This window comes from Octodon degus, unplaced genomic scaffold (assembly GCF_000260255.1).
Source record: "Octodon degus isolate 3935 unplaced genomic scaffold, OctDeg1.0 scaffold00006, whole genome shotgun sequence".
NCBI lineage: Eukaryota > Metazoa > Chordata > Mammalia > Rodentia > Octodontidae > Octodon > Octodon degus.
In genome coordinates, this window is record NW_004524582.1 from 24,468,159 (window position 1) to 24,478,766 (window position 10,608).

At 43.9% G+C, this 10,608-nt stretch overlaps 1 pseudogene; it reads left to right on the plus strand.

Annotated features, from left to right (window-relative positions):
• Positions 1-122: 122 nt before the first annotated feature.
• Positions 123-928, plus strand: LOC101573371 (annotated as a pseudogene).
• Positions 929-10,608: the final 9,680 nt, after the last annotated feature.

Consider the following 10,608-nt stretch of genomic DNA (forward strand, 5'->3'; position numbering starts at 1 on the left):
TTGACTCTTAAAAAATACATCTGCGGGCAGGTCCTATGATCTGTGAACTTCACACAAGATATTTAAGGAGAGATTATAAAGTACTTATTTTAAGAGAAAGAACTCACTCTTTTTGTCAGCGGGCCAAGATGCCAAAAGGGAAGAAGGCCAAGGGCAAGAAGATGGCCCTGGCCCCTGCTGTCATGAAGAAGCAGGTGGCCAAGAAGGTAAATCCCCTGTTTGAGAAGAGGCCAAAGAATTTTGGCATTGGACAGGACATCCAGCCAAGAGAGACCTCACCCACTTTGTCAAATGGCCCCACTATATCCGGCTGCAGAGACAGAGGGCCATCCTGTACAAACGGCTGAAGGTAAAAACCCCTGCAATTAACCAGTTCACCCAGGCCTTGGACCACCAAACAGCTACCCAGTTGCTTAAGCTCACCCACAAGTACAGACCAGAGACCAAGCAAGAGAAGAAGCAGAGGCTGTTGGCCTGGGCAGAGAAGAAAGCTGCTGGCAAAGGGAATATCCCCACTAGGAGGCCACTGGTCCTCAGAGCAGGTGTCAACACTGTCACCACTCTAGTAGAGAACAAGAAGGCTCAGCTCATGGTGATTGCACATGACATGGACCCCATCAAGCTGGTCATGTTCCTGCCTGCCCTGTGTTGCAAGATGGGGGTCCCTTACTGCATCATCAGGGGGAAGGCCAGGCTGGGGCGTCTGGTCCACAGGAAGACCTGTAACACTGTCGCCTTCATGCACGTCAACTCAGAAGACAAAGGCGCTCTGGCTAAGCTGGTAGAGGCCATCAGGACTAACTACAATGATAGATACGAGGAGATCCGCCATCACTGGGGAGGCAACATTCTGGGTCTAACATCTATGACTCATATTGCCAAGCTGGAGAAAGCAAAGGCTGAAGAGCTTGCCACTAAACTGGGCTAACTCTTGAGTTCTCTGTACATAAAAACAATGAACTGTCCTTAATCCAGTGGAGAAAAAAAAAAGAAAGAACTCAGAGCACAAGGACAGAGGTTTTAACCTCTCTGTTCACTGAAATATGACAGCCCTAATGCAAAGTCAAGAAGCGAGACATAGTTCTTTTCTCTTTTCTTTTTTTAAAGAATATAAAATGGTTAAAAAAAAAAAACAGAAATGATACAAAATGTCATTAAACAAAGTAATAGGAATTTGAAAATTGTTGTTATATTGTATAATGTTATTTTCAAATTAGTTGTTTAGGTTGCCAGATATAAATCTGCAAAATTGTTGTAAAAAAAAAAGTTATAAGAAATTAAAAAGAAGAATTTAAGTATTAACTTGTCCTTCCAGAAATCAGCACTACAATTACCCAAACTATCCTGCATAAATACATGAATATATCTTTTTCCCTTCTTTCTTCTGCAGACATCTTCAGTTACTAAGTCTAAGCCCGGTACTGAGGGGGTCCTGGGGACAACCAGAGCACAAGAGGACCTGAGTCCTTGACTTTCCAAGGAGAGGCAGAGGCTTACACTTTAGTCCATCCCTGCTGGTACAGTTTAAAAATGATTGCAGGCTGAGTAACTCACAAACACTAAAAACCCACTGCTCACAGTTGTGAAGATTCAGTGTTCCTTACGGTTGGCACCTCTGTGTGTCCTTACGTGGCTGAGGAGGCCAAACAGATCCTTTAAACCTGTCATGGGGACACTGAGTCAGTTCATGAGGCCTTGTCTTAGTAACTTTCCTGTTGCTGAGGCACCAGGCCCAACACCCACTATGTAGAGGAGAGTTTTGTTTTGGCTCAGAGTTCTTAGGAGGTCCAATCCCTCCAGCGGGCTGCTGGGCAGGGAGGACGAACCAGAAGGGTCTGGCACAGGACAGCAGCTCACTCCAAGGTGGCCAGGAACCAGAGAGTGAAGGGAGGAGCCTGGGAGGGAGGTACAGTCTTCCAGGTCACCCCAGCCTGTAAGCCCCTCTTCTGATCAGAAGCCCCTCCTAACAAGGCACTCAGCTCTGAAGCCTTCAAGAATGAATCTGCACCCCCATGAGCCAGTCACCTCCAAAAGCCCAGCTTCTGAATGCATTTGACTTTTGGGGTATTCTAGACCCAAACCATCTTCATGACTCTCAGTGCCATCACATGGGAAGTTAAGCTCCAACATCTGAATTTTAGAGGAAAACCTACCCTCAGACAATTATACCCAGCATTGACTCAATTTCAATATTTACCCTATCTATGGATCAGAAATTCTTCTGCATATCTACCAGAAAGAAATTGAAAAAAATAGTCTAACTTAATGCAGGTCATAAGTATCTAAATTATACTTTATCTTTCTGTGGAGACATCTCTGAGAGGAGGGACAGCAGAGAAGCTTCTGGAAAGGTGAGGCTGTTCTTTCTTGGTCTGAATGATGGTGACACAGGTACAGCCACCTGAAGTGCACAAGCCAAATTCGAGATCTTTACACTTTCACATACCATAAATGTTCTAAATTTCACCTTCAGGTTTTCAAAAAGACTCCATTTGAACACTCCAGTTAAAATGTTAACACACACACACACACACACACACACACACACACACACACGGCTTCTGGTCTCCAGTCTCATTTCTATCACCTCTTACTTTGTAAGATATTGAGGCAGAGACTCCACGCTAAAGCTTCTGGGAGTGGAGACAGGGAAGGAAGGCTCTGCCTCGTGGACGCACGTGTTCAGGTGTCACGCGGGTGGGGTGACCTCAAGAACAGCCTCGTTTCACAACCAGCTCAGGCTCCTCTTTCTTTCTCACTCTCTTTTTCTTGTTCTTCCCTCTTCTGCTAGGGGCTGAGGATACAAGAAGAAAATGAAAGGGCAGCACACAGATCCCAGACTTTTCAGCCTCTGGGACCGTAAGAAATAAATTTCCCTTCCTTAGGTACATATCGATAGCCCGATCGTAGCTGTCTCCGTTACTCTTCTCTCATTGCTGGGACAAGTACCCACCCCCCAAAATGAAAGAAAGAAAGGTTTATTTCCCTCACAGTTACTGGAGGTTTCAGTCCACACTCAGCTGGATCCAAGGCAGAGCAGCACATGGCAGAGAGCAACCTTTCATGGCGGCAGCAAAGAGCAGAGAGCACAAGGGAGGAGTAGCAGCAACAAAATGCCAACAGGCAACAATGGCTACAGAGAGCCAGTCTTTCTCCCTTAAATTGCATTCAGACTATCACTCCAGGCTGGGAGTAGTACTCACACCCATAATCCCAATAGTACTAAGACCCATAATCCCAGCAGTACTAAGATCCATAATCCCAGTGGATCATGAGTTAGTCCCAAACTCTAGAAGTCCCTACCCCACGACTGCATGAGGTTTTGGGGGGACAACTAGACACAAACCATAACAGTAGCATTTGGTTATATCTACAAAATATAAACTAACACATTCTGGTTCTTCATTTAGAAAATGAGGAAAATGTAAAGCAGTTTCATTGGACACTAGTTGCAGTCAGTGGCTAGTGAGACAGAATACGCACACATACACGTGCCCACACACATGCACATGCATTACAGATTTATTTCTTACAGTTAGAGATCAAAAGGACACTGAACCTTAGGATTCCTACCAGCTCATCGCCTAATGCCAAGGAAAGCTGCCAAGGCTGGGAAGAGTTTCGGCAGCATGAATTCCACTAGCACAGCAATGAAGGACCCTGGGAAGCAGACTGCCCTGGGATCTACACTCCGGGGTCACAGGCAGTGCTGGGATAAAATGTCAAGGCATGCTTAGCACATTCTGTGTTGTCACAGAAAGCCCCAGGCTGGATAATTTAGAAAGAAAATGACTTTATTTTCCATGGGGCTGGAGAGCGAGGGTCCAGCTAATATGCAGATATTGGCACCTGATGAAAGTGATTTCTCCCTGTATCAGCACTGTGTTAGGATGAGAGGGGAGAGAAGGGCAGAGAGAGGAAAGAAATGAATTCATCCCTTTATTAGGAACTCACCCGAGACAACAAACACACTCCGATATGGATGCTAATCCATTCACAAAGCCACAGTCCCGTGGCCTAATCATTTCGTCTTCAGTCCCACCTTCCAACACTTGCCTTGAGGATGAAATTTCCAATGCATGAACTTTGGAAGACACACTGGAACCACAGAAAGGACTTCCTGTTTCTGAGGCATAGGCTGGAGCAGAGGTGGGTTATTCCAGCTTGCCTCTTCTTACCTCAAGATGTAGTAATCCCAGTACATTCTAGTTACTCTTCAGATCTACTGGAGGAAAGGCAATAGAACTGGTTGGGCCCAAGGCTGCCTAAAAACTGTCCTGCAAATGGTAATTCAATCCTCTCCCGTCTTTCTAAAGGATCGAAGATGTAGCACATATAAATGTCCCTACCACTGTCTCTATATGCAGTAGCTATTCATTTCTTCTAAATGAATTTCACAGTCTATTAGGTTTGACTTCCCCAAAGCAGGGATTTTGTTTGTGATGGCAAGAATATGACATTTGTTTGCCCAGCTGCACCCTCCTGAGCTTTGAAGGACACAGCTAAGCAACCCATCTCTGCTGATCTTTGGAGTCCATCTCAGCACAGCATTCCCAGAGGCTGCACCACTCCAGCAGAGCAAGCACATGAGAAAAAACTTTTTTGCTATCCAAGCTTGTATTATATTCATCTTTTCCTTGTCTATCACATACAAGGACTTGCCAAGTTTGTAAAAAAAAAAAAAAAAAAACTATGAAAAAAAAGCAGCCCAGGTATGGTGACACTCATCCACAATCCTCGCTTCGTGGGAGGCTGATGAAGGAAGAGCTTAAGTTTGAGGCCAGCCTGGGTAACTTAACCAGACCCTGTCTCAAAATAAAATGAAAAAGGACTGGGAGCTAGGAGATAGAGTGCAGCAGTAGAGTGCTTGTTTAGCATGCATATGGCTCTGGACTTAGTTTCCAGTGCTATTTTTAAAAAGTGCTATTTATTTATCATCTAAAATTCAACAAACCCATACTCAAGCTGTTTCATTTTGTTTATGTTTTTATCTTTTGATTTTGATGCCTCTTAAACTTCACAAAATGAAAATCATATGGAAAAAAAGCATACTTCTTGTGCAGCAAAGAAAGTGAGATGCATGCTAATTTGGTGAGAGCGGCTGAAGCTGTAAATTGGTCCTATGTGTGAGGGCAGGACAAGGCCACAGTGCCTAAAGCAGTCAAGCTACCTCTGTGTGGAGAAAAGCAGCCTGCCTGGCTAATGCCAGTCATTAGTCACTAGGCAACCTTATGTCTTGTGATACTAACTTTGCGAAGGCATAAATAAATGCCCCTGCTGTTGTTGTATGGGCGCTTTGCCCCTAAGGCAAACAGGCATCCACCTGAACCCAGCTCTTGTCTCTTGTCTATCTTTTCCCCATTCCTGCTGCCTGTTCTCCCCAGAGTACACCGAGAGACCAAGGAGTCCCTACACTACTTTAAGTAAGAAACACTGATTGACAGAGGAGATGGCTAAGCCAAGTTAGAATCTGGGCTTGTCTGCCGCAGTACAGCACACATCATCAGCTATTCGAACGTCAGAAAACAATCGTGTCATTCCCGATGCCTTCCCTCAACATGGCAGGCAAACTGAGGAGCAAGAGAAAGAGACTCACGCTCTCTTAATAAGGATGAGTTATAAATGGAATCTAAGAAATCATTTCATGCCCAAGAAGTAAATTAGTGAGGCCTAATGGCTAGGAAAGACCAAGACAGAGCCCACAGTCTGCACACCTACAATTCACCGCCTGCTAAGGCTGCAGATTTGCTTTTTCAAGCACAGACGCATTAGGTAATCTGCTCATGGAGCCAGGGAAAACCTTCTCTAATCCCAACTGAACTTCAGCTATGCAGTCTCTGCCGAGCTGTTTTCCTTGTTTCCTACTAGTGCCATGTACCTCATCAGGGCCTGCCATAGGGAAACAGAGCTTCCCCCATAGAAGCAAGGCTGTCTCCTAGGGAGGACTGAGGAGGCCCCTCAGCACAGACTTTGAGGATGTCAAGGCTACGGTTTGGAATCTGAGACCACTTTTTAATTTTTATTAGTACATGTCTAGTACATTATGGTTATATTCATTTGGTGAATTGGTACATGTACGTAACACATCTTAATTCTCTTTACACCTGCCCTATTTCCTCCTCCCACCCCACTCTACCATCTCTTTGTTCTCTTCCCTTTGCAAGAGATCTATGTCCCTGTTTCCTATTATCTAGTTTTATTTTACTTCCTTATATTATGTATTCTTTGGGCTTCTTGTGTAAGAGAAAGACTGCAGGGCAAGCCAAATAGTTCATTGGATTAAAATGACTGCTTAGGAAGACACAGGGCCTGGGAGTTCAATCACCAGGCCTGCCATGCTGGCCCCGCCCCCGGGGCACCCTGAGATGGCTATTGAGACTGGGTGCGATGGTGTGCCTGTAATCCCAGCACTTGGGAGGCTGTAAACAGGAGGATCACCATGAGTCCAATATATGCAGCGAGACCCTGTACACCCTGTCCTAAATTTCAAAAAAGACAGAGGGAAAGAAAGCCTGCAACAGTTAAGCCTATGTGTCTGATTTATTTCATGTAATATTATAGTCTGATGGTGCATCCATTTTCCTAAAAATGGTGCAAGTTTATCCTTATTTATGGCAAAGTAGTACTCGACTGAGCATAAATACTACATTTTCTTCACTCTTCTGTTGATGGACATTCTACAGCCTGTTTCTAGGTGCCTCCCCACCCCCAGAGCTTCCTAGGGTCATAGGTGGGGCTTCTTCAGAGTGACTGGATGCAGAGTGGATGATGCCGGTACTGATTCACTTGCAGTGTTAGGATGAAGGCACCAGGAATAAGGGTGTGAGTGTTACCAACCCTATGCAGCCTGGTGGGGGCCTGGACCTAGCTCAGTCCTTTAAGTGGCTGCTTCCACAAAGCTGTCAGCCTCAGGTTGCTGGATTCAAACCTCACAACTCTCCCGCTGGCCAAACGTGCCCTGAAGGCATTCGAGGAACAAAAAAAAATCCTTATTCCTATGCAGCCTGGATAAGACATAGGGACAGAAAGAGCTGTGGTTGGCCCTTGCTTGCTTTGCCACCTTGTGCTTGAGCTATTTATCCTCTGGGAAACCTGTCTGCCATACCACCCTGCCTAGAAGCCAGCCAGTTATGGACCAAAACCTCTACAAACCGTGAGATAAACAAACCCTTCTCTCTTTAACTTTGACTATCAAATATTTTGTCTCAGCAATGAGAAAGTAATCAACAGAGGACTTCTAGGCTCCTCCCGAGACTTAGCTATTATGATTTGTTTGTTTTAATGTATTCGGTGGTTACAGGGTCTCATTACTCAGCTCAGACTCATAACGATCCTCCCATTTTCAGCCTCCCCAGTGCTGGGATGACAGGCATGCGCACCCAGGCCCAGACTCTCTTGCCAACCTGGCCCGCCCTGGGGGCAGGGCTGATGCGGCATGTGGTGCCGGGAATCAAACGTGGTCCCTGCACTTGCCTAAGCTTACCTAAGCAGGCGCTTTAGTCCACTGAGCTATCTCACCAGCCCTCTAGCTATTATGTTTTGTGCTGCTGTGAACATGGGCATATATGAACACTGTAAGATGGTATCTTTACCTCTTTGGCAAAGATACCTCCCAGGGTAATAGCTAGCCTAAGGAAATTCCAACTAGTGCCTCTAGAAGTATACTCACATACCCAAATGGTGCCCCAGCCACCCTGCAGAGTAACTCAAGACAACTCCCACACCTCTGACTCCCTTCCACCTGAAGCTTCCCTCCACTTTGAGTCTCATGCCCCCACCATCCCATTTGGTTTGCATCCAGCATCTGCTCCCACAGAAAATGGGCTGCTCTAACTTCTTGAGGTCTCCCCACTATTCATCTGTCCACCACCAGGCAGCATACCCCACTCGACTGTAGGTGAACACTTTCTCCTTCAAAGGTTGGAGAAGAAGCCATAGATTAAAAGCAGTAACCATGTTCCATTTCCTCTAGATGTTAGCTCAACATATGAAATCATTTCCCAACAGCATTTCCAGGCTCACAGAAGGCAAGTACCCTGCTTGAGATGATGGTATGCCTCCATCCAGTAGAGATGGTTGGAGGAGGGGTCAGTCCACCCACACAGAAGCAACAGCAAGAGGTACTCACTAATGCATTGTGCCAGCTCTGATGTTGTCTCACTCTTCAGGGGCTCTGTATCACAGTGAGACAAATTTTAGGCAGTGAAGAGATGGTGATACAGTCTAGGTAAGTATGTTTCACTGAGAAATACCTTTGACCCTCTAGCAAGAGTCAGCAAACATACTCTATAAAAAGACACAAATTTTGGGCTTTACAAGTTGTACATTCTCAGTTGCAATTACTTAGTTTTGTCACTGAGGCACACAAAGAGCTGAGACAATATATAAACATATAAGTATGGCTATGTTCCAATAAGACATTATTTACAAAACAGGTATGAGTTGAGTTTTAAAGCATTCCCTGAGCTGGAGTGGGATGGGGTTAGGTGACTCCAAACTTTGGCTGAAGTTGGCTAAACCTTGTGCTAGAGGACACCTTTCCATATGAGTGCCTCCTTCTGCCTTCTTGCTTCTTCCAGTCAAAACCAAACCCTGCCTGCACCACCTCCTGAATGTTTCTCATGGCCACCCATGATAGAGACAAGTCAGCCTTTTAGATAGTCAAATCCCCATCACTCGTGCTTGGTAACTAAGGAAAGATCATAAAACTGACTTACATTACTCTTTGGACATGCACATCTCTTTTAAAATATCAACAATTGCTAAAAACCTGCAATAGAAGCATTTGAGCCTTTTATGTAGGAGAAGTGTTGTAGGCTTTGGGATACTGTGTAGAAGGTTCTGCCTTTCCATATTTCTAACTTACAGAAAAAAGACTCAAAAAACATATGAGAATCAAGATACCCTACTACACATTCCTAAGGGCAAGCAAGTACCAAGTAAATCTGATACTTAATATTTAGGCTTTACTACATTGGAGAGCATAGATGAATGCAGACCTTCCCCTAATATTTTCCACTTCTTGGAGATATCTAGGTCAGTTTCCAGAGGGAAACTGAAGCTCACAAACCAACTCAAGCCCTTCTAACCAAAAGCTGTTCTCTTGAATTGTTTTTATACCAGTACAGAAGAGAGTGAGGAATTAACACTGGGGCCTCAGACCTGTGTTTTAATGTGAAGTCCCATCAGCCTTGTTAATCAACTTATCTGATTGGGGACATCACAAGAACCTGGAGCACACCGGATTGTATTGACCAGGTAACAAAACCACTATACTGAATTCCGCACAGGAAAGGAGGAAGAGAACACGGAACACCCAGAGCCCAAGGGGACAGCTCTACTTGGGTGCTAATTGGCATAACTAACTAGTGATGGTGTCTATAGAAACTTTAAAAACCAAGGTGCTTTATGTGTTCCTCGTGAAAATATGAATTTAACTTTGAGGCAAGTTGTTCCTTAATTCTTGAAATAATCATCCCCATCACCCTTTTGAATTAAACCTAAGCAAAGCAAGTTTATTTCTACCCATTGGTTTTGAAGCACCTTTTTTTAAAAAAAATAATTAATTAAAATGATAATTTTAAAATAAGATAGATTATGCAATCTTAGTATATGCTTATTGCATATTACTATGTTCAAAGTACTTGCTCAAATTATAAGATTTAGGCACACAAAATTGATCAAATAATATTGGCTCTAACTGTTCCTTTCAGTGAAGTAGAAATTAGTAGGACAATTACTTTAGCTATCGAGTGTGTGTGTATTAGCCCTTCCTTTGTTTCCTCCTTTCCTCCATCCCTGTCCTAATTGTTGCATTTTGAGCCATTTCTTTCCCTTTTTGAACATCTATTGTACCATTTGGAGCTTAATCTTTCAGCTTCTTACACTAGGAAGACAATAGGATGTTCATATCGGTGAATCTGATTTATTTCACTTATGAATATGATCACTAGTTGCAGCCACTTACCTTTAAAAGCTTTGAGTTTATCTTTCTTTATAGCTGAGTAGTACTCCATTGAATAAGAGTATCACATCTTTTTCATCCATTCCTCAGTTGATGGGCATTTGGGTTGTATTCAACATTTTGCTATTACAAATTGTGCCACTGTAAAAATGGATGCATATATATCTCTCTGGTATGGTGTTTTGAATTCTTCTAGGAAGATTTCAAGAAGGGGACTAGCTGGGCCAAATGGGACCTCTAATCCTAGTTTTTTGAGGATTCTCCACACTGCTTTATACAGTTATTGTACCAGTTTCCACTTCCGCCAATAGTAGGGAAGGGTGCCTTCTTCCACACAGCCTTCCAGCATTTGTTGTTGGTTACTTTCTCGATGATAGCCATGCTTTCTTTTTTCTTTTCTTTTTTTCTTGTTTTGTTTTGTTTTTTGCAGAACCAGTGATTGAACTCAGGCCCTTACACTTGCCAGTCAAGCGCTTATTCTACTGAGCCATCTCCCCAACCCTATCCATGCTTTCTGGGGTGAGATGGAATCTTAGCGTTGTTTTACTTTGCATTTCTCGAATGACCAATGATGTTGAACTTTTTTTATACACTTATTTGCCATTTATATTTCTTCCTCTGAGAAGTTAATATTCATCTCAGAC